Source organism: Schistocerca americana, chromosome 1 (assembly GCF_021461395.2).
Source record: "Schistocerca americana isolate TAMUIC-IGC-003095 chromosome 1, iqSchAmer2.1, whole genome shotgun sequence".
Lineage (NCBI taxonomy): Eukaryota > Metazoa > Arthropoda > Insecta > Orthoptera > Acrididae > Schistocerca > Schistocerca americana.
Genome location: NC_060119.1, coordinates 612,144,690 through 612,170,152, shown reverse-complemented (window position 1 = coordinate 612,170,152; position 25,463 = coordinate 612,144,690).

The following is a 25,463-nucleotide window of genomic DNA, read 5'->3' as shown; positions in this document are numbered from 1 at the left end:
TTAAAGGAAACACTGATCCGGAGTGGAAACCATTGAGTCCATAGAAGCAAATACAATATCAAATTCTATTTCTCAAAATAATTTTTTGCGTGCGCGCTAGCAGTAATACTCTGGACCATGTAAAAGTGAAACAGCAAATGTCTCAAAGAAAATAGGTCATTAATAGTTTTAAAACTTTACATCCTGTACAAGTACACATATATTAATTGGTTGATTAAACGTTTCTCATAAAGAATGCCAAAATAATCAGTTACTAAATGGGACCAATACCAAGACTGTTTCAATAAATCTCTGCACAAATTCAGTATTTTCAACATCCAAAGCCTAATCTTTACGTTTGCAATGTAACAATCGCAAACATTATTTAAAATATTATCCACACGAAGACCGCCAAGGGAAGTTAAGTCGCATAGTGCTCAGAGCCATTTGAACCATTTTGAAAGTAATGCTGTGCATTTAATTATGCTAGTGGCGAGCCTCTTGCCTTTAGGAAAGTTGAGCACTGATTACGCCAACGAACAGAACCTTTGACGGCACAAAAGGTAACGCGTAATTAAATTGATTACCTGGAAACAGCTCGCCTTACAACTACCATTAACTTTCATTCTTTGACCTAGCGAAGTCGATTCGCATTCGAGAGGACGACGGTTGAAACCGGCGTCCGGCCTTCCTGATTTAGGTTTCCCGTGATTTCCCTAAATCGCTCCAGGCAAATGCCGGACTGGTTCCTTTGAAAGGGCACAGCCGACTTCCTTGCCTATCCTTCCCTAATCCGATGCGACCGCTGACCTCACTGATGGATCCCCTCCACCAGATCAACCAAACAACCAGCTTTCTTCGAGAAAGCCGACACAGTTCTCAGTGACATGGCGGAAAACGCTGCCTCTTTAACAAATTAAGGAACAACGCCAATGAATGGACGTCGTGAAAGAAACGTCGTTACACGTCTAAACCATTAATAAGCCAGAAAAGTTTGAAACAACAGCACACCTTAACTACTGGCAGGGATGGAACGACAGCAAAGTCAAGTAGGATAACGGCTCACAATCGCATATCATTGCTCACCAGCTACCACAATGTCAAGAAATTTGGAGCACAATTTAGAAAGTATGCTCACCGTTCCTAAAATTTCTAAGAACGAAGTCCATATGTGATGAAGCACCCGTCAGTCAGCAAGAGGGAACAGACAGGTACACATTCTTGCTCGATCGCGCCCAGATATCACCGTCGGCGACAATCCTTGTGTGTTCCTCTGGCATGGCTTCCCCATACGTCGAACAGCGAGCCACGCTTCACTCGTTGCCCTGTACTAACCGCTGACGTCACGTGGAGCCCCTCCACTAACGTCCTTCTCTCCCCGTCCTACTCTAGCGCATACACCGGCTCTCAAATTTCCAGACTGTCACGGAATCCGAGCAGTTAGTCCACGAACCCAAGCGAATTGGTTGCGAAAACACACTTGACCTCTTAGCCACAAACAATCCAGATCTAACAGAGAGCATCATGACTGATACAGGAATTAATGATCACAAGGTCGTTGCATCCAAATCCACCAGAAACAAACGCAAAATAATTTTATTTAAAAAAGCGGATAAAGTGTCACTAGAAGCCTTCCTAAGAGACAATCTCCATTCCTTCCGAACTGACTATGCAAATGTAGACGAGATGTGGCTCAAATTCAAAGATATAGTAGCAACAGCAATTGAGAGATTCATACCTCATAAACTGGAAAAAGATGGAACTGATCCCCAATGGTACACAAAACAGGTCCGAAGGCTGTTGCAGAGGCAACGGAAAAAGCATGCGAAGTTCAGAAGAACGCGAAATACCGAAGATTGGCTAAAATTTACAGACGCGCGAATTTTGGAACGGACTTCAGTGCGAGATACCTTTAGTAGGTTCCACAACGAAACATTGTCTCGAAATTTGGTAGAAAATCCGAAGAAATTCTGGTCGTATGTAAAGTACACAAGCGGCGAGACGCAGTCAATACCTTCGCTGCGCAGTGCCGATGGTACTGTTACCGACGACTGTGCCGCTAAAGCGGAGTTATTGAACGCAGTTTTCCGAAATTCCTTCACCAGGGAAGACGAATGGAATATTCCAGAATTTGAAACATGAACAGCTGCTAGCATGAGTTTATTAGAAGTAGATACCTTAGGAGTTGCGAAGCAACTCAAATCGCTTGATAAGGGCAAGTCTTCAGGTCTAGATTGTATACCGATTAGGTTCCTTTCAGATTACGCTGATACAATAGCTCCCTACTTAGCAATCATATACAACCGCTCGCTCACCGATAGATTTGTACCTACAGATTGGAAAATTGCGCAGGTCGCACCAGAGTTTAAGAAGGGTAGTAGGAGTAATCCATCGAACTACAGACTTATATCATTGACGTCGGTTTGCTGTAGGGTTTTGGAACACATACTGTATTCAAACATTACGAATCACCTCGAAGGCAACGCTCTATTGATACGTAATCAGCATGGGTTCAGAAAACATCGTTCAAAACAACGCAGCTAGCTCTTTATTCGCACGAAGTAATGGCCGCTATCGACAGGGGATCTCAAGTTGATTCCGTATTTCTAGATTTCCGGAAAGCTTTTGACACCGTTCCTCACAAGCGACTTCTAATCAAGCTGCGGGCCTACGGGGTATTGTCTCACTTGTGCGACTGGATTCGTGATTTCCTGTCGGGAAGGTCGCAGTTCGTAGTAATAGACGGCAAATTATCGAGTAAAACTGAAGTGATGTCATGTGTTCCCCAGGGAAGCGTCCTGGGACCTCTGCTGTTCCTGATCTATATAAATGACCTGGGTGACAATCTGAGCAGTTCTCTTAGGTTGTTCGCAGATGATGCTGTAATTTACCGTCTAGTAAGGTCATCCGAAGACCAGCATCAGATATAAAGCGATTTAGAAAAGATTGCTGTATGGTGTGTCAGGTGGCAGTTGACGCTAAATAACGAAAAGTGTGAGGTGATCCACATGAGTTACAAAAGAAATCCGTTGGAATTCGATTACTCGATAAATAGTACAATTCTCGAGGCTGTCAATTCAACTAAGTACCTGGGTGTAAAAATTACAAATAACTTCAGTTGGAAAGACCACATAGATAATATTGTGGGGAAGGCGAGCCAAAGGTTGCATTTCATTGGCAAGACACTTAGAAGATGCAACAAGTCCACTAAAGAGACAGCTTACACTACACTCGTTCGTCCTCTGTTAGAATATTGCTGCGCGGTGTGGGATCCATACCAGGTGGGATTGACGGAGGACATCGAAAGGGTGCAAAAAAGGGCAGCTCGTTTTGTATTATCACGTAATAGGGGAGAGAGTGTGGCAGATACGATACGCGAGTTGGGATGGAAGTGATTAAAGCAAAGACTTTTTCGTCGCGGCGAGATCTATTTACGAAATTTCAGTCACCAACTTTCTCTTCCGAATGCGAAAATATTTTGTTGAGCCCAACCTACATAGGTAGGAATGATCATCAAAATAAAATAAGAGAAATCAGAGCTCGAACAGAAAGGTTTAGGTATTCGTTTTTCCCGCGCGCTGTTCGGGAGTGGAATGGTAGAGAGATAGTATGAGTGTGGTTCGATGAACCCTCTGCCAAGCACTCAAAAATGTGAATTGCAGAGTAATCATGTAGATGCAGATGTAGACACTTTGATTGCGAGTGTCGATACAGCAGTCTCGAGCTAATACTGCCAAATTTGTAATATATATGACATATGATAAATAAATGATAGGGACAATAAAGTACGATGAATAACCTGTTCCCCAGAAACAAACCACGTACCTCCATAGCCTGCGCTGGAGTACTGGTTATTATTCGTGTTTCACTGCCTTTGTTAACACTTATCGATAAAACAAATATCACAACCAGACCAATTTGGGATAGCTCAGTCAGATGGGCGCGTAAAATTCGGCTTTAAAAAAGATTTTATTTGTAAGGGAAGCAGCATGACGCTCTCTGTCGACAATGGGCGTTGCGTGAAGGACATGATGAGCAGTATTTTTTTACTCCAGCTACACACTGCAAGAAAAAAAAATCTGCAGAAGTGTCAGAGAAAATGCTCCCGATGACTCTTAGGAGGGACACCCCGAATGTACAGAGTGATTCAGCTAACGTGTTCACCTTAAATACTGCTGGAATAGGTTAGGATATCGTAATTACGTTTTCACCCAAATGAACTGTTAGCAAGTCCTCACTAAACGATGTATAGTCTCTTTCGTTGATATATTTATTACACACTTCATTAATTTCACTTTTTCAAGTGGAAATACAGTAATTTCTGCTGCTAGTATTTTAGATCTAGAAGACGGGAATGGATGGCTTTCTGGTGCTGAAGTTCGTTTTTACACATAACTGCCGCATCAAGCTGATTGAGCGGTCGAAACAGGAGCAGCTAAGAGAATCTCCTTACAAAAGTGGAATACAGGTGACAAGACTTTAAAACTGACACTAGTCACACTGTGCTCATCACAGTCATTTAAGATCATTGGGCGTAATAAACATAAGCGTCATTGATGGCGTATTTCTTTCAGCAAAACAAATTCTGATAATTATCAATATTTCATTTTAATTCGTGAAGATATATCAAATCATGAAAAACAGAGACACAGATCGGTAAGTTCTAGCAGTGCACGGGGATTGTGTGGGTTGGTTGCAAATATCTGGTGCCCTCAGAGCTTGCAGCGTGTAATCGCCAAAACAATGTCACATGCCCTCTCAACCTGTGAATTTAATTTTCATCTTGGGTATTAATAACCGCTTCAGCTGTATTTTGGTCCTTTATTACTGTACCACTAAGACCAAAATACAGATTAAGCGGTTATTAATACCCAAGACGAATAGTCATAGTTGTGGTTGCCCCGACTACAAGGTTGTCTGGACAAGTTTCATTTTATTTCCTGCCCCCTTCTAGTTGCTTTTAATTTTTTGTCAGGCAGTGTATAAAAAATAGCAACTTCCATTCACAGTTATTTTCGTCCCAAATTATGTCTATATTTCTCCTATATCCGGCCCGAATGTCTGATGAATAACTTTTGTGAGAAATGTCCATTGTAATTATCCGGGCTGTTATGCGAGCCAGTGGGTGTGTTCGACCTTCCATCCAGCTATAGACCCCATTGAAAATGTCCTCCGCAGACGGGAACGAAACGTTGGGAACTGACAAAGAATTCATCAACCGACCACGGCATAACAGCCCGGATAATTATAATGGTCATGACATTTCCGGCCGTGAAAGTCTACATTTTTGCGAGAAATCCACCGAGGTATGCTGGAGAACTTCTGAAAAGTTGGAAGGCAGGAGAAAATGTGCTGGCTGAACTAAAGCTCTGTGGGCGGATGGTGAGTCGTGCTTGGGCAGCTCAGTCTGCAGAGCACTTAGCCGCGAATAGCAACGAACTGAGGTGCGTGTCCTGGCCCGGCACATCGTTTCAATCGGCAAGGAAGTTTCATCTCAGCACATATTGCGCTAAAATGGGAAAATTCACTCTGGAAGTCGCCGTTTGTGTAGGACGCATCCTACATCTTCTTCGTGATCGATACGTGTGCTGAACGCAACTGATAGCAGCTTGCAGCGGAACGCCTGGACCGTCCAGAAAGCTGCGAAGCCGATGCCACGGGAGGACGCAGCCGCGCAGGTGGCTGGCGGGTGGTGTTTGCACGCGGCGTGGCGCTGCTGGCGCGCGACGTGCGACAAATTGGTGCGCGCTTGCCCCTGCCCCGGGCCCGGCCCGCTGTTCAAATCGTGACTAATGAGCGCGCTTCCCTAACGAGCGGCTGGGGAGGCGGCTGCCGTGCTGCCGCCCCGGATCACGTTCCCTGAATACCGCCCCTATCTCCCGCCAGCCATGCTGATCGTCTCAAGTTCCCGCTTGATGACCCCGTCTGCAGGCAAGGAGTGCAGTTCAGGGAATAACCTGAACCAAAACCTAAAGTATCTGCTTGCAGTCACTTCATGAGAGCGATGGAATTTTACATGGTCACAACAGCGGGCACAGGTGTATAGTGTTCGAGTGTGCCGAAGCTGTACCACTCTTTAATGCCAGAGAAATTTTACTTTAAAATTAGCTGAAAACAGGCTGTATCGCATAAATATTTTATTTAAACTAGTGACCGGTTTCAACCTTTTGTACTTACACCATCTTCAGACCCTATACTCTGCAAAGACAGTAATAATCCATCTTAGAGGTAACAAAACCATTGTAACAATAAAGCGAAATGGTTTGAAATATGATTACTATTAATATTAAAGCCTGTATGATGACAGGAGCTGGGCTGGTTGAGAAGGCTGCTGTTGAGAGGCATAATCGACTGCTGACTGTGGCTCAGCTTCTCGTGGTTAATTAGTGAGAGGCCAATCCCCAGTCTCCAGCATGACGTCATTACTGGCTTCAAATGGCTCTGAGCAGTATGGGACTTATCATCAATGGTCATCAGTCCGCTAGAACTTAGAACTACTTAAACCTAACTAACCTAAGGACATCACACAACACCCAGTCATCACGAGGCAGAGAAAATCCCTGACCCCCGGGAATCGAACCCGGGAACCTGGGCGTGGGAAGCGAGAACGCTACCGCACGACCACGAGCTGCTCATTACTGGCCAATGACTCTGAATCGTCGGTATAAGTAAAATGGAAATGTCGTGTGACTAGGGCCTCCCGTCGGGTAGATCGTTCGCCGGATACAAGTCTTTCGATTTGACGCCACTTCGGCGAATTGCGCGTCGATGGGGATGAAATGATGATGATTAGGGCAACACAACGCCCAGTCACTGAGCAGAGAAAATCTCCGACCCAGCCGGGAATCGAACCCGGGCCCTTAGGATTGGCATTCTGTCGCGCTGACCACTTTTTTGTGTTTTGTATCTTTTTAATCTCATTTTTGTTCGTTTTCGTACGATGCATCAGCTCTGGGCGGACGTCGCAAGACACCCGTTTCGGTTCGTCGTTGAACCATTAACTCAGTTTTTTATTACAGAGGGCAGCTAACCCTCTGACGGAACACGCTGAATTACCGTGCCGGCTACAACTCAGCTACCAGGGGCGGACAGTGTAAGTAATAAAAGCTATTAATAAAATATACTGATTTTGTCCATTAAAGTGAAAAGCGAGAAGAGTTATTCTACATCTACGAGATAACTCTGCTATTCACAATAAAGTGCCTGGCAGAGGGTTCAATGAAGCTGTCTCTCTACCTTTCCACTCTCCAACGGCGCGCTGTAAAAACGAGCACTAAAATTTTTCTTCGCGAGACCTGATTTCTCTTATTTTGTCGTGATGATCATTTCTCCCTATGTAGGAGGGTGCCAACAGAATGTTTTCGCAATCGGAGGCGAAAACTGGTAATTTAAATTTCATGCGAGGATCCCGTCGTAACGAAAAAACGCCTTTGTTTTAATGATTGCCACTCCAATTCACGTATCATGTCTGTGGCACTATCTCCTCTATTTCGCGATAATACAAAACCAGCCACCCTACTTTGAACTTTTTCGATGTCATCCGTCAGTCCCACATGATTCGGATTCCACACCGCACAGCAATACTCCAAAATATGGCGGACAAGCGTGGTGTAAGCAGTCTCTTTAGTAGCTCTCATGCACATTTCAAGTGTTCTGCAAGTTATTCGCAGTCTTTGGTTTGCTCTACCCAAAACATTATCTATGTGATCGTTCCAATTTAGGTTATTTGTAATTCTAATCCCTAACTATTTAGTCGAATTTACAGTCTTCAGATCTGTGTGACTTATCGGGTAATCGAAATTTAGCTGATTTCTTTCAGTACCCATGTGAATAACTTCACACTTTTCCTTATTCAGGTTCAACTGCCACTTTTCGTACCATTCAGATATCTTATCTAAATCATTTTGCAATTCGTCTTGGTCATCTGATGACTTTACAAGACAGGAAATGACAGCATCATCTGCAAACAATCTGCATGCAATAATAACAGTTAAAATGTGGATAAAACTTCGTTAACCGTGATACTGGTCGTGAAAGCGTTGGCTGCCCTCTAAAGTTGACTTACAGGTAGTGAGACAGCATCAGTGTATTTTAGTAGTAAGAAAGTCCAGCAGCACGGTTCTGAACCTGTTATGAAGATATGTAAAAATAGCACAGCAAGACTAAGGATTGGGATTAGTTGGACAGAAGAATTCGAGGTGAACAAGAGTCTGCGGCAGGAAGGTGTGCTGACACCTAGAGGAAACCCTGCAGACGTGGCATAAAAAGATCAGGTTATGGAAGTGAAAGTAGATAATAGCAAAATATTTAGCCCGTATTTTGCAGATGACCAGACCGTACAAGCAGAGGATGAATATGATTTGAGCTGTATGTAAAGAGCTGAAAGAGGAATACAATAAGGCTGGCCTGAAGATAAACATGAAGAAGTGTGAATACTTTTCTGCTGGAACAGAAGAAAGTAAATAATTTTAGGTAGATCCTCTGGTCCAATTTTTAACTCAATTTGTTGGTGTGTACATTATCGTATGTTTTCTCTAGGCCAATCAATCCAACATGCGTCTCTTGTAAACCTTTGCGCGTTTTTCACGTATTATTTTCATTGTGAACATGTTGTCCATTACCGACCTTTCTCTTCGGAATCTTGTTTCCTCTTCTTGATGCTTGTGACTTGTTTTACATCACAGAAACTTCTACAGCCTGAACTACATTCTCAGTCCTCTGCCAGGCACTTAAATGTGATTTTCAGGGTATCCATGTAGATGCAGATGCAGGATAAACATCATAGGAGGGCGCCGGTACACATGCATCGTTTGAGAACGAGACAAAATTGCCACTCCTGGCTACAGTACACGCCTGCAGGCAGCTATCGTCCAGTTTGTGGTTCTTCTGGCCCACTGAACACATGGTGCTTTATATGCTGGAGTGGGCAATGGCCTTTCGCGAGGTACCCGACTCCTTATATTCACAGCTTCCGCCCCCGGTAGCTGAGTGGTCAGCGCGACAGAATGTCAATGCTAAGGGCCCGGGTTCGATTCCCGGCTGGGTCGGAGATTTTCTCCGCTCAGGGACTGGGTGTTGTGTTCTGCTAATCATTATCATTTCACATCCATCGACGCGCAAGTCACCGAAGTGGCGTCAAATCGAAAGACTTGCACCCGGTGAACGGTCTACCCGACGGGAGGCCCTAGTCACACGACATACATATTCACAACATGCGATTCTCTTCGCGAAAGTCGTTCCGAAATCGGCTGAGATGAACGTGAATTCACTGACAGCAGCAATTCCTTTCGGGTCTGATACCGATTGCCCCTGACAAGACATTGACAAGTAGCTCAGGATACTTTTACGACCACATAAACGACACTTCATTGCCATGACTTATGACAGCGGTGGAGTGTCACGTGACCGCCTGGTACAAATTCAACATACAGCGCTCCATACCAGCTAGTTTGCTCTTTTAAGAGTGTGTCTAACATTTTGTGCAGTGAGCTTACTATGTGGAAGAGGTGAGACTTGATCAGAAATTGGAATTTTCTGGCACATTTTAACTCAGATGAGCTCATATTGGCTGCAGATTGTAAGTAAGAACATGTACGTGAAATACGACATATGTAGCAGCTAAATATCATAGCAATATTAATCAAATGTTCGTTTTCGCTCGAGATTTTTAGGGTCTAAAAATTAAAAAAAAGGTAAATCTGAACGAAAAAACATAGTACGTAACCTACACAGTGGACAAGTGGCGGCATACTAAGGCACAAGCAGTTGACAACGTTTGGCCGCTAGGACGTGGTGACCACTCAACCATCTGTGACAAAAAGAGGAACAAGAGAAGTAAAACTGCTCGTCGACAGGCGTGTTATGAAGAATAATACTTCATTCATCAACAGCAACCCAGTTTTCAGCAATTAAGTAAGTAGAAGTTAGACTGTCTCTTTGCCTTCACACTAAGACATTAGGCAATGTAAATTTTAGCAAATTTTAATACTAGGAATCAGGAGTACTGATTAGTCTCCACAACTATCCACGATTACCTCGAGGGACTGCTCTTTCCACAGGCAAATATGAAAGGCGGCATTGACTCACAGAAAGCTCTATCTTAATACGGTGGTGGTAACTGAAGTTCTGCAAGTCTGCAGTGCTGAGTAACTGGAATTCCGTAAGATCTGCATCCTGATGCATGGCCCTGAGTTCTGCCCCACGCTGCCGCAGCAATCTCATTCCCGTTCTAACAAATCCCGCCGTTACATACGGCTCCGCTACTTGGACCTCGGCCAGTTGCCCCTAGACCAACGCTGCACAGTGCCTCGTGTATATTCCTTACTCCACCACAGTCTGCAAACATACGGAAGCTGAATAAGCCACTCCTGGCAGGACCACAAGACCAGCTGCCACGCCAAGTGGCTCGCTTAAGCTTTACGTACATAGTGGAAATGGAACACACTGTGAATTCACTTACATATTCGGATTACTCTACTTCCTCTTCTCAGTCGAAAATCATATTCATCAAAAAGATACTTAACAGTACATTATCAAAGACGGAGAATAATGAAAATCGATTAGAAGGGGACCAGTTTCAGTTTAGGGAAAACTGATGGACTGAAGTAACAGTTCTAGTACTCTGGTTTACCATAAAGAGGAGAACTAGGGGTAGAAAGGAAACAGATACATACATTACATCTTTAGATTTGGTGAAGGCTTCTCATAAAGTGAAACAGAGTAAAAAAAATGTATTATTCTTAGTCTTGTGATACCAACTACATGGAGAAAAGCGTAATCCATTCTTTGACTGCGAAGTAGACGCATAGTCATCGCTGATGCGTTGTTTGCTGTTACTCCGAAAACACCACCGCCGCAGCCACGATGATAAACAAGTTCCACAAAACTCTGTATCGCCAAGGAAATTCATACTGTGATTTTCACATAAGCTGTCTGTACGTATCGGAACACTGGCGTGATCATGTCTATGGCTTCCTTCAAGCTGACCGGATTAACTGGGTCAGGCACTCCACAACCCTTAAGAATTCAGTACTCAGTCGCCTTCTCTCATCCATGTCGATAGTGCTTTTGAATGGGCCTCTGCGTATTAGTGTGCCAGTGAATTAGTACAACGGCCCCTAATTTCAATAATTAAGGACGATAATTTAAGGAGATGGGACATGGATACACTGATTAAACCAGAGGTTGTACAGATTTTCAGGGAGATAATAAGGGAATAATTGAGAGGAATGGGGGAAAGAAATACAGTATAAGAAGAATGGGTAGCTTTGAGGGATGAAATAGTGAAGGCAGCAGAGGATCAAATAGGTAAAAAGACGAGGGCTAGTAGAAACCCTTGGGTAACAGAAGAAATATTGAATTGATGAAAGGAGAATATATAAAAATGCAGTAAATGAAGCAGGCAAAAAGGAATACAAACGTCTCAAAAATTATATCGACAGGAAGTGCAAAATGGCTAAACAGGGATGGCTAGAGGACAAATGTAAGGATATAGAGGCTTATCTCACTAGGGGTAAGATAGGTACTGCCTACAGCAGGGCTTCACAACTGGCCGGTTTTGAGCGCGAGTACTCGCGTCTGCTCAGGCACGTGCTCGCGAGCAAGTGCAAGGTCGCGGAGTAGGAAGGAGGGGAGGGAGGGGAAATGCGCGCGCACGTATGAATAGGACCGCAGCGTGCCTATTGAATTCGCGCCGACTGTGTAACGTTTAAAGTACTACGATCAGCTCTAACAGTCACTTCACTGGTTAAGAATCATGTCAAGTCGCCGTTGTGTAACCCCAACCATGCTTTCGCAGTTCAACCCCCATTGGGAGGAATTGTATCTGTTTACAGAAAAAGATGGTGTTGCAAAATGTTTAGTATGTCACAAAACGCTGAATTCTTTTAGGAAATTTAATTTGCAGTGACATTATATGTCGTACCACGCGAAAGACTACGGAAGTGGAAAATGTGATGGACCAGATTGTGCACAGGAAGTTATTAAACTTAAAAGGAAGCTATCCGAAGAAGATCTGGATGACGAAGAAAAATCAACTGAGGCAGCTCTCAGAGTGAGCTACAAAATTGCTTTGTTTTTAGAAAAATCCCTGCGCCCCTCCACTGATGGCGATCTAATAAAAGATGTTTGGTAGTTGCAGCGGAACATTTGTGTCCATCTCAAGTTGAACAGTTTCGGATTGTGCCATTATCTGATATGACCATTATGCGTCGCATACAGGACATGGCAGACGATGTCCACAGCCAGCTTGCAAATATCTATAAAGATTTTATGGCGTTTTCTCTAGCTCTGGGCGAAAGTGTTGATATCACTGGAACAGCGCAGCTTTCCATTTTTATTAGAGGTGTTAATAGAGATCTTCAGGTGAGGAAGGAGCTCCTCGATGTAGTAGCCATGAAGAACACTACAACCGGAGGTGATATTTTAAGTAGTGTTGAAGAAAGTGTTGAAAATATAGGATTGTCGTGGAATTCTTTATTTTCAGTGTCTACAGACGGTGCACCAGCGATGACAGGGAAAAAATTAGGTTTCGTTGCGCTGTTGAAGGAGAAAATGCAAAAACTGACCGTGCCGAATGAAATAAGGGCCGTTCACTGTGTGATCCACCAGGAAAACTTATGTGCAAAGAGTATTACTCTAAAAAATGTGATGAGTGTTGTTGTTCGTACAACCAATTATATAAGGAAGCATGGGCTACAACACAGACAATTTAAAAGCTTTCTTGACGATGTAGAAAGCCAGTATGGTAGCCTGCCTTATTACAGCGAGGTCCGCTGGCTTAGTCGTGGCGAATTATTAAATCGAATTTTTGCCTATTAGATGAGATAAATATGTTCATGGAAATAAATAACATGTGTGTTCCTGAATTGAAAGAGCCTTAATGGAAATGTGATCTCGCGTTCTTAGCAGATTTAACTAGCCGTCTGAACGCTTTGAACATTTCACTACAAGGTAAAGATCTGCTAATTACTCATTTCATAGATCGAATACGAGCTTTTAAAATGAAATTGACACTTTGGGTGAGTCAGCTGGAAATAGGAAATCTAGCTCATTTTCCTAAATTATCATCCATGCAAGATGTTCACAAAGACTGTGAACGTTATTCACATAGTTTAGTTGCCCTTAAGGAAGAATTTGATCAACGCTTTCAAGATCTGACAGCACTAGACAGTGATTCTGATCTGTTATCCTCTCCATATTCAGCGAATATTCAAGAGATTCGTCCTGAGCTGCAACTAGAAACTCTTGACCTGCAGTGTGACAGGGAATACAGAGACAAATTTCAGAACAAGAAAAAAATTTTGGAATTTTACAGACACTTCCCTCAGGATAGAATTCCTCATTTGCACAAACTGGCGGCTACAATAATATCAATGTTCGGTTCCATGTGTGTTTGTGAATAACTGTTCTCTGCAATGAAATGTAGCAAGACGCGCCTGAGAAACGCATTGTCTGATCGAAATTTAAACTGCACGCTGCGCCTACGATGCACAAGAACAGTTACTCCGAACATAGACGCAATTGTAAAGGGCAAAAAGTACCAGGTAACAGATAATCCCACACTTCAGTGACACCTTTTATTGTGTAACAGTTTACAAATTAATACGAATGTAGAGGCATACACTAAGCTAATAAAATTATGTGGCACGTGTACATTCTCCTTTATTTGTTTCATTTGTCACAGTAATAATTCGTGAGTGATGTCCCTACAGGTGGCCGTGGATTTACATTGACTGGCGGCAGCTGTTGTGTGCACCACGTGACTCTCCCCACTCTCCGCTTTGTTCCAGTAGTGGGGGTAGCGTGCTCGCGCTGCTCGGTGCTCGCGCCTTGCTGCTCACAGCTTGCTCCGCAAGCATGTGTGTTGTGAAGCCCTGGCCTACAGGAAAATTAAAGAGACCTTTGGAGAAAAGAGAACCACTTGTGTGAATATCAAGAGCTCAGGCGGAAACCCAGTTGTAATCAAAGAAGGGAAAGCAGAAAGGTGGAAGGAGTATATAGAGGGTCTATACAAGGGCGATGTACTTGAGGACAATATTATGGAAGCGGAAGAGGATGTAGAAGAAGATGACATGGGAGACATGATACTGCGTGAAGAGTTTGACAGAGCACTGAAAGACCTAGCCCTAAGTCGAAACAAGACCCCGAGAGTAGACAACATTCCATTAGAACTAACTACTGACAGCGTTGGGAGAGCCAGTTCTGACAAAACTCTACCATCTGGTGAGCAAGATATATGAGACAGGCGAAATTCCCTCAGACTTCAAGAAGAATATAATAATTCTAATCCCAAAGGAAGCAGGTGTTGACAGAACTGGTAAAAGCCGACCTCGGGGAAGATCAGTTTGGATTCCGTAGAAATGTTGGAACACATGAGGCAATACTGACCCTACGACTTATCTTAGAAGAAAGATTAAGGAAAGGCAAACCTACGTTTCTAGCATTTGTAGACTTAGAGGAAGCTTTTGAAAGTGTTGACTGGAATACTCTGTTTCAAATTCTGAAGGTGGCAGGGGTAAAATACAGGGAGCGAGAGCATGTATACAATTTGAACAGAAAGCTGATGGCAGTTATAAGATTCGGGGGGGATGAAAGGGAAGCAGTGGTTGGGAAGGGAGTGAGACAGGGTTGTAGTCTACCCCCAATGTTATTCAATCTGTATATTGAGCAAGCAGTAAAGGAAACAAAACAAAAGTTCGGAGTAAGTATTAAAACCCATGGAGAAGAAATAAAAACTTTGAGGTCCGCCGATGACATTGTAATTCTGTCGGAGACAGGAATGTATTTGGAAGAGCAGTTGAACGGAATGAACAGTGTTTTGAAAGGAGGGTACAAGACGAACATCAACAAAAGCAAAACAAGGATAACGGAATGTAGTCGAATTAAGTCGGGTGCTACTGAGGGAATTAGATTAGGAAATGAGACACTTAAAGTGTTTTGCTATTTGAGGAGCAAACTAACTGATGATGGTCAAAGTAGAGAGGATATAAAATGTAGATTGGCAGTGTCAAGGAAAGCGTTTCCGAAGAAGAGAAATTTGTTAACATCAAGTATAGATTTAAGTGTCAGGAAGTCGTTTCTGAAAGTATTATGGAAGTGAAACATGGACGATAAATAGTTTAGATAAGAAGCGAATAGAAGCTTTCGAAATGTGGTGGTACATAAGAATGCTGAAGACTAGATTACATAACTAATGGGGAGGTATTGATCAGAACTGGGGAGAACAGGAGTTTATGGCACAACGTGGATGGTAAAAATCGTAGAGGGAGACCAAGAGATGAATATACTAAGCAGATTCAGAAGGATGTAGGCTGCAGTACGTACTGGGAGATAAAGAAGCTTGCACAGAATAGAGTAGCATGGGGAGCTGCATCAAACCAGTCTCAGGACTGAAGACGACAACAGCAGTAATCTTCAAGTTCGTACTTTCTGAACGTTAAAAATATGACTGTGAATCGATCATTCGCTTCATGACCAATAGGTTTATATGAGCCTGCGTCGAAGTTGATGCGTGACAATCATGGAGATCAAGAAACAGAATATATTCCTTATTGTGAAGAGCTTAATTCTCCTGTTTGAAAATGATGTTATCAGCATAAATCAGTCGTATTTTCTGTGAGACCGTTGCGCCTTGTGTGATGAAATCATAACAACTGGGAAAGCAAATTGGCGTCACAACATTCAAGAACAATAGCAGCAAATCGACATTGTTGAAATCATCACAGCAGTGAAACCAAACTTTCATTTCACAAAAACTACTCCATATAAGTCACCGACATTAACTCCGCTGTGAACCACGGTACACGTGGTGTATCAAAAGTACCCGCGTGCTACTACAAGTGCCGTTTCTTTGATAGTTGACTGTAAGATGAAATAGAAGATGAAATCAGTAGGAAGCACTTTCGCTTCCATGTCTTCCATCACGTTCTCATGCACTTCGGGACGATATTTTTGATCACGGGTGAGTTCTTGAGAGATGCCAGATGGAGCATTCGGAATTCGGAAGGAGAAGAAAGAGACAAAATGAGACGGAGGAAATGGAGGCGGATGGGAGGGATCAACAAGACGCCGCGGGCTTTCTTTCGCCGCTTCAGCGGACGATATCGAGGCGAGGAACGCTGCGACGTGTTTAATGTGGCAGAAAATTGAGCAATGCAGCGGCAAGCTGCGCAACTACCATTCCCAGGAACGATTCCCTGCTGCGGGCGCGGCGCCTACTACTGCTGTGTTCCTCTCTCTAAGGGACTGCCAGGTGATGGGAGCAGAATCAAGGTGCGCCGTTAGTGCTGTTTCGTCTCCGTCCAGGCCCTCTGATTTATGTCTCACGTGATTTCCCGAAAAGGCCGCACTGCAGGTAACCCATGCATTTGTACGTCAGATAGTGTTTTTCTTCTTTTTCTGTGGAAAGAGCGCATTGTACCTGTTGAGATTGCGTCGAACTTTCCTTTACATCGCACGTACCAGTTGTTTAAATACACTGACGGAAGTGGAAGAAGTTACACCGTGGAAACCTTCAGAGAACGCTATGAAATAGAGACTTTCCTCTTTCTATGCCTATTCCTGCACTTACGAGCACGTGCTACCTGTTGAGCGCATCCTAACATTGCTGAAGCTTTTTAGTTGGGGATACGAACACAGTGTTCCCAGTACACTTCCACGTGCAGCTTATCACCATATTTCGGTATCTGAAAAGAGTCGAACGAGTAACATGAAGGACATAAACCGACAGATCGTGTAGACGCTGGCTGCAGCATAGTAACAGTAGAAAGACTGCAGTCGAGTGGGCTCGGAACAACGGTGTGGCAAGAAGATAAGACACTTATGTTTCCAAGAAGGACTGCGCGTTGAGATGATTGTAGTACTGTTCGGCTAGCTCTAACTAATAGATGGAAATCCAACTAGGGGTTACAGGCAGAGTGTCTCCACGAATAGTGGGGAAGAGGTTAATGGAGGCCGGGTTGCCACCTTGAGCTACCTCTGCCGTTTGACGATGACACCACAGCACATAAAGAACTATCTGCAGGCGACAAACATGACCCATTCTTTCCTGCCTTTTTGTGGGGTACGAGCAACAGATTAGAACGTGTGCTGCAGAGAAATGTATTGAGACTAGTGTCACAAGCTGCGCCCTGGTCGCGAATGGAGCAGTGACCCGAAAATGTAGAATAAATTTCTTTTATTTCACGTCTATAATAACAAACTTACATGTCCTCAGCCTACCGGTTTCGATCAGCAGTGAACATCTTCAGATCTGCAACAAAATATGGGAAGAAACAGAAACACAACTAGTGGATTATCTACAGCTTAAAACAATGAAACGGGCATGACGAAAAGTATTACTGACATACATGCGAACATTTTGCGCTTTAGATATGATAACGCATAATAGTTTTGTTAAAAAAAAGAAGTCCTAATACACTGGAGACGTCGTGGCATCGTCAAATGCTAAACACAAAATCAGTACTAGCATCGTCACACATATATAAATTATAGTATATAGAAGAGTCAAAAAAAATGTTCAAATGTGTGTGAAATCCTATGGGACTTAACTGCTAAGGTCAACAGTCCCTAAGCTTACACAGTACTTAACCTAAATTATCCTAAGGACAAACACACACATCCATGCCCAAGGGAGGACTCGAACCTCCGCCGGGATCAGCCGCACACTCCACGACTGCAGCGCCTTAGACCGCTCGGCTAATCCCTCGCGGCTATAGAAGAGTGGTCGTGCCAGCAGCACCCAATTGTTCCAAACAAATTTCCGTACAATAGCCACAAAATATTTGTGTCGCAAGCTAGCCATATGTCGCTGTTGTAGGCGTACACATATTCTTCAATAGTAATTGTACGATGTAATATAAAAAGAGGGATACAATCAGTTAAGTCCATAGCTGGCATATAAGGTGTGACAGTCATTACAGTAATAAAGTCATTACAGTAATAAACTGCAATAAATTAAAACACGACAGAAGTTAGATTGTTAAAAAGGAAAAATTTAATTGACAGTAATTCTGATACGCTCTAGTGGTGATATTTTAGATAATGACACAAGTAATAAACAGATTTCAGGGTACACAGAATAAAACAAAAATTACAAAACAAAGAAGGCCAATGAATGGAAACGGACTGCAGTAAAAATCAGTGCCCTCTCTTGTTGCTACCACCACACTGCCGCATAGGTGAGAAGCTGCTAGGGGAAAGCGACCACCAGAGGGCCCCTCGTACCCTGCGGCGATGGCGTCCCGAGAGAAGAATGATACAACACCGTAACACTCAATTTACTGTTTTAAGCTGTAGGCAATCCACTAGTTGTATTTGTGTTTTTTCCTATATTTTGCTGCTTATCTGAAGATGATTAATGCTGACCGAAATCGGTAATCTCAGGAACTACAAATTTGTGACCATGGACGTGAAATAAGAGAAATTTATGAGACCCAAGGTACAAGATTTGCTGCGCCCTGTTAAAGGTGACGTAGTTCTTCGTGTGCCCGGTGTGTATGGTGTCCCTTTTGTAGTGGACTGACAAGACAGCCAGTCCACAGTCACGGGTAACCGAAAGGCACGCGCTTAAACTCACGATGGCTGCTGGAATACTTAACTTTAATCCACAATTGGTGAACATTGGTCTTGTTGATGTACATGCTTCATTAGATACATAGCAAAGGATAAATGGCGCCTTGCTAGGTCGTAGCCATTGACGTAGCTGAAGGCTATGCTAACTATCGTCTCGGCAATTGAGAGCGTAATTCTCAGTGAACTAGCAACGTCGGCTGTACAACTGGGGCGAGTGCTAGTAAGTCTCTCTAGACCTGCCGTGTGGCGGCGCTCGGTCTGCAATCACTGATAGTGGCGACACGCGGGTCCGTCGTATACTAGCGGACCGCGGCCGATTTAAAAGCTACCACCTAGCAAATGTGGTATCTGGCGGTGACACCACACCTTTCGAATGCTGTAGCACCTGTATAGGCCACACAGTTCGCACAGTTGCAGCGCGTTGTACCGAGCACAAGCGACATATTAAACAAGGAGACTTGACAAGTCAGCCGTAGATAAACATTGTCTAGAAGATGGACTTAAAAAACAGTATCAGAACTCGAGAGTCTTGGCTCAAGAGTCAGCAATTGGGATTCCGTTATGTAAGAGAGCGGCTGATATTAGAATGAAGAGCAACAATTTTAACAGAGACCAGGGTACAGCCGGCCACTGTGGCCGAACGGTTCTAGGCACTTCGGTCCGGAACGGCGCTGCTGCTACGGTCGCAGGTTCGAGTCCTGCCTCGGGCGTGGATGTGTGTGATGTCCTTAGGTTTGTTAGGTTTAAGTAGTTCTAAGTCTAGGGGACTGATGACCTCAGATGTTAAGTCCCATAGTGCTTAGAGCCATTTTGAACAGGGGTACACACATAGTGGGGGTGGAGGTTGGCCTTGAATCGAGAAAGAAAGCAATGACGGATGCGTGACTCTTGTAGGGAGGCGGGTGCGGCAAGCGTGGAGTCACCCCCTCTCGTCACCTGACGTCACTCGGTTCCACGACAAGGCCCACGAGAAAAACAGGCCGTGGCACGTACGTCACAGCACGCGTCACTGCAGGTCATACAAGTGCCAGGAGGACGGGGAGGGAGTAACTATTTCCCAAACGAGCGTAATAGTTCTTGACTGCGTGTTTAAATGCATCCAGTTTCTCGATGGCACACGATAAAATTAAGACTTTTATTGGGTTCCTTTTCAGTTAAATATTGATTTCCCATGAGCCCTGCAGGAGACGAGCGTTCGTGAACTGTGACGGACAAGGCGACTAGTATGACGTCACAAGTTCTCTGGTTGGCGTCAAAAGCTGCTGCAGTCGTACCTACATAGGCAGCAAACCGTGTCAGCCCCGGCAGTCAGTGGTTTCACTCCTGACAGCGAAAGCTCTAGGATTTTATTAGAACTGACGCGACTTGAAAACCGAGATTTTATTCATGTCACAGAAATGCAGGAGACAAAAACAACGAAAATACAGGACAGATTGAAACAGTTCAAAGGTGGCAAAGAACTAGGGCCTGGAGCAGTAAATATTGAGTTCTTGAGGGTTGCACCAAACGTGTTATTTGAACATCTCGCAAAGCTATTTAACCTCTGTCTTAGTGGAAAGGAAATCCCTGTCGAGTTTAAAGAAGGACTCATCACAAATTTATTTTAAAATGGAAGCAAGGACGACTTCGTAAATTACGGAAGCGATGTTCTCAGTTCCATACCGAGACCGTATGGTAAGGTCCTCAAAAGCAGAACTGAGAGAGAAATTGATGAAGCAGAAGTATAGAGTGGATTTCGGGCATGAAGGTCTTGTATCTATGATATCTGCATCATTAGACAGGTGACTGACGAGACAACCACTCTTGACTTGGTGACACACTTTTCATAGACTTACAGAAGACCTGGGGCAGTGTACCACTTTGTAGAATACGGGAAGTAAATGAGCAAACAAAAAATTCATAAATATTGTGTACAAGCCATTAGAAAGCTGTATTCAGATAATATTTGTCATGTTAACCCTCGAGCGGGCGCGCTTTTAAAGAAAGGACAACAGCAGAATTTTTTAAAGCCATATCGATGCCTTAATCTTGAGCTATTGCGCCATTGCTGCCATGTATTCCATTGTAGACGTTTTCCCGACAAGGTCAAAGTGGTTTCAGTTCATTTGGTTAGCTTTCTCAGTTTGTTTTCTGACTTGTAAGCAACAACGTGTCGAATGTTGTACAAAGTACAACGAGGGCCTGCTGGTGTGACAGCTGGAAGCTTTGTTCCAGCTGTCTATGTCCAGGGGAAAGTGTACTAAAAAGTTAACTATACTTGCTCGTTTTTTCTTTAGTTTTTAGAGATGCACGTTAAACGTTACTTTTGTTACACCGACATCTAAATGTGTTTATTCATTTCAGTTCTTTGATGTTTTGTTAAAATTCAAAGGGTTTATCAGACCAAGAAATTCTCAAACTGTTAGAAGAAGATGGTGATAAAGTCCATCCAGACTTTACAGCGTTGAAGTAGATTTGAGCGATGAAAAAACTGAATAGGACCATGGCAGTGAATCTGAAATTGAAGGTGAGGATGGAGATGATCCCGAACAGACAGCAGATGTACGAGGGTTCTTTATTGCAAAGACAAAATTTCACTTTGGTGTAAAAGCGAGTGTGCTAAAACATCAAAAACCAACAGAAAAAAACATTATGCAAATTCCACCAGATCCGCAGAGAAATGTGATGAGTAAAACTGATGAAGTCGTGCTTTTTTGGAAAGTAATTAACCTTGACTTTATTGATCAAATCGTAAATTGTACAAATATCTAAATAAATAAACAGCGAGACACACATCAGTTCTCGCGCGAAAGAGGTAATAAAGTGACGAAATAATGGCTGTGTTCGGGACTTTTTTTTTATGAAGAAAATGCCATCATGCTGGGCCGCAGACGGAAGAGGAATGTTACTGCTTAGGACTGCAGTGGGTTCCAATAGGTTTCTGTTTTTTCTAAGCTGTATGTTGTTTGTTGATATGTGAACGAGGAATGACAGGAGAAAAACTGATAAGCTGATTGCAATTCGTAGAGTATTGGATTTTTTTGTTGCTAACTGTTAATGTTCTTACAGGCTGCTGAATTCACCACGATAAATGAAATGCTTCACCCCTACGGAGACCGTTGTAGATGGATTCAGTACATATGCAGCCAACCAACTAAATATGAGACAAAAATGTTCTCTGTGTGATGCAAAAACATTTTATTGCAGTAATCAGGAGGTTTATTGCGGCGTGCTACCAAAGGATAATATCGGTTGTCTAAAACTCCCAAGGACATAGTGAAAAGATATGTGGTGCCTACAGAAAATTCTAACAGGAACCTTACATCTGACAATTGGTACAAAAGCTACCTCTTTTCCGAATATTTGCTCGAGAAGGCTATCACTTGCATTGGTACAACAACGAAGAACAGATGTGAAATTCTTCCAGAATTTCTCCCAAACAAAACAAAAGAAATTGGAAGTGCAACGTTTGGATTTCAACAGGATAAGACCTCAGTTTCATATGGTCCTGGTAAAAACTGTGATACCACAGTTTTATCTGCTGTGCATGACATGGCGACAGTGGATGAAGAAACACACAAACCTGATGTTATAGTTGAGCACAACATGACAAAAGGTAGAGTCGACGTTTTAGCTACAATGTGTGCCTGATACTCCATATCAAGAATTACAAGGAGATGGACACTGGCTACTTTTTCATTTTTCTGAACATTGCCGCAATTACTTCGCAAACAAATTGTCTGCGAAAGGTGTTACGAAAGTGAAAATATATCAGAAAAACTGGCTAAATTTTTATTTAAAGAATTAAAGGAGCAAAAGGTTTTGATATAAATGTTGAAGATAGTGAATATGAACTGCTTTCTTCAGTTTCTTTTTACTAGCAAATGACCATGTTGTAAATTTTATAACGAGTGCCTGCTCATGTGAGAGAGGGTTGAGGTTGGGAAGTCATTATTAAAGAAAGTTAAGGTTAGCAACAGACTGAGACAAGGATACTACCTAGCGTCTATCCTTCTTAAAATATTTTGGACCAAACTCTGATAATTTGAGAAAGAAGAGCAAAAATAAGGTGTAGATGATTATATCCTGTCCTCCCTAAAACTCACTGAGGAAGAAGGGGATATGTTTTATATATTAAGAAAGCTTAAAGAATAATGTGAGCAGTAAGCAGTGGGGCACAAAAATTAATTTTGCAAAGACTGGATACTTCGTTGTTGGAGGTGTAAGCAGAGAGTTTTTTACGGATGATGTATGTCTAGTTAAGTGTAGTCGATTTTGTAAATGATTACTGAGAATCATTCAGGATGAAGTCGGAAGCGAAAGGGAAATAAAGCACAGAGAGGAAAAGGAATGGCAGCAGTTAAGCAGCTACACTCCACTATTTGAAATTTGAGAAGTTTATGTACGAAAGTATATTTGAAAGTATACCTGTGTATGGCGCCTAACTGTGGGAAGCGGTCTAAGGTGTTTCAGTCATGGGCTGTGCGGCTGGTCCTGACGGAGGTTCGAGTCCTCCCTCGGGCATGGGTGTGTGTGTTTGTCCTTATTATAATTTAGGTTAAGTAGTGTGTAAGCTTAGGGACTGATGACCTTAGCAGTTAAGTCCCACAAGATTTCACACACATTTGAACAACTGTGGGAAGTGTCCAGAGTCAACGAGAAGAAATGAAAAGCAATGGAAATCAAGTCTTGGAGGTGCAGTTGTAAAGTAACAAAACAATAAATAAAGTGAAACTTACTGGCAGATTAAAACTGTGTGCCAGACTGAGACTCGAACTCGGGACCTTTTCCTTCTGCAAGGTATGCAGGAGAGCTTCTGTCAAGTTCAGAATGTAGGAGATGAGTTACTGGCAGAAGTGAAGCTGTGAGGACGGAGCGTGAGTCGTGCTTGGGTAGCTCAGATGATAGAGCACTTGCCCGCGAAAGGCAAAGGTCGTGAGTTCGAGTCTCGGTCCGGAACACAGTTTTAATCTGCCAAGAAGTTTCATATCAGTGCACACTCCGCTGCAGAGTGAAAATCTCATTCTCCAATAAATAAAGTACTACGAGAAGAGATCGGAGTTACAAGGGATATTATGGATACAAGCGAAAATAAGAGACAGAAATTTGAGACAATGCCAGAGAAAGATGGTCTCCTAAAATATGTAGTGGTGACCTCCACGATACAGAGAAAGGAAGACCTCGGCTACGTTGGTACGATGGAGCGAGTCGTCCGACGCAGGACAGAGAAATGCAAGAAGAGGACTACCAAGATAAAATGTGAAGGAAACGTGGATGCGAGAGACGCCGTATGATGTTGAAAACTTGCAGAAAGTAAGAAGAAGGAGACCACAACACACTCAACAGTCGTTTCATCACTTAGAGCCAGAGTCAACCGAGACATTGTGTTCAGCGAAGAGTCTCGCTTCTGGTTTGAGCGGGTCATATCGACGCTAACGTGTCTATACATTACCTGATGAAGAATCACAGGCAGCAGAGATTCTCGAGACACATGTTGCTGCAACTCTTGCAGTCATTGTGTAGGGCAAGGGGTCACAACTAATTTGATAACCGTTGAGTACTCGCCAGCATGTCGCAAGAATGGTGAAGCCTGTTGTCATACGCTTCAAGACCAGGGTGCAACATAAAATGTTACAGCACGATGACGCAAGACCCACTGCTACTCACGCACGAAAATTTCCGAAGACTGTATCGTTCCTCGACTGGTCTCCGCAGTGTCATCCACAGAACAAGTCTAGGATGAAATGAATACCAATTTCCAACCAGCATTCGTCATGAACTGACACTGCACGAGTTTCAGGCAAGTAAACAAGCTCCCCAAGGTGACTTCATTCCATGCAAACTAAATTTCGATAACAGTTGCTGGTTCATAGAACAAGTCTGGATAACTGCATGTGTGCCATTAGCTGTGCTGTTCTTCAAACTCATGACAGATGTGTCGAGTCACCTCGTTAATTAATTAGTTATCAAATAAGTGTAAGGGAGGACTGTGTGGGGGGGAGAGGGAGAAAAGTACCCGAAGTCTCCAAAATTTATGTGCTTTTCTGGGATACATAGAGAAAGACTTTTGGCCTCGCGAGTTGGTTCACTTATTTGCCGAATTCCGAATAGTAAAGAGTGAGTCCTGTACAACCCGAGGATTCGATAACTTGGTTCTGTGATTACTTTTAAAATTTAGCTGTTGATGATTTACATCTAATAAGACGTCCTTAGTTGTATTTGAATCTAAGGAGCCCATACAAAATGACGCCTAGTTCAAACTGTGTGCTGTATAAATATTGATGGTACATAGAGTTTTCTTAGTTTTGGTTTTATCTGAATTGGCTCAAGTATTGTCACCAACAAATGCTACTCATCTGAGTTGCGGATCCCCATGTTTTTTTCCTGTGGCTACTTCAGTGGAGGCCTGATGTTGTAACGTTCATGAACTTTCCATACATTTATGCTGTCCGACGTGGATGCCGTTAGGAGGAAGCTCATCGTGAACCCCGTCTCCCTGCAGCGACAACTATATCCTTCGTAACATCACTCGAGTTATAGACTTAGCTAATGATACTTGTCTTGTAACATCCCTGTTGATAGAATTGTAGTCTCTAGTTGTCACTGCACGATTTTGTTCCGGAGTTGTATCCAATGGGTTCCAGCTAACTGCTGAATGAACAGAACGAGTGAGTGTGTAGTACCTCGTTCCACCTACTTAAATATGTTGAGTGCATCATTACATTTGTAGCCGCGGTTAACACACCTCAGAGATAATTCGCTGGGTGACAAAGAGGTTCATTATCAAACTAAAGTGAATGGCTTCCTAGTTGGTTACAAACTGAATATTGGGACTTCCTCAAGCATGTTCTCAGATCGCAGTCAAACAAAGAGTTATGACACCTTTATTTTTATGATGTGTAGTGCTTGAAGTTTGGAAAGCACAAACGCTT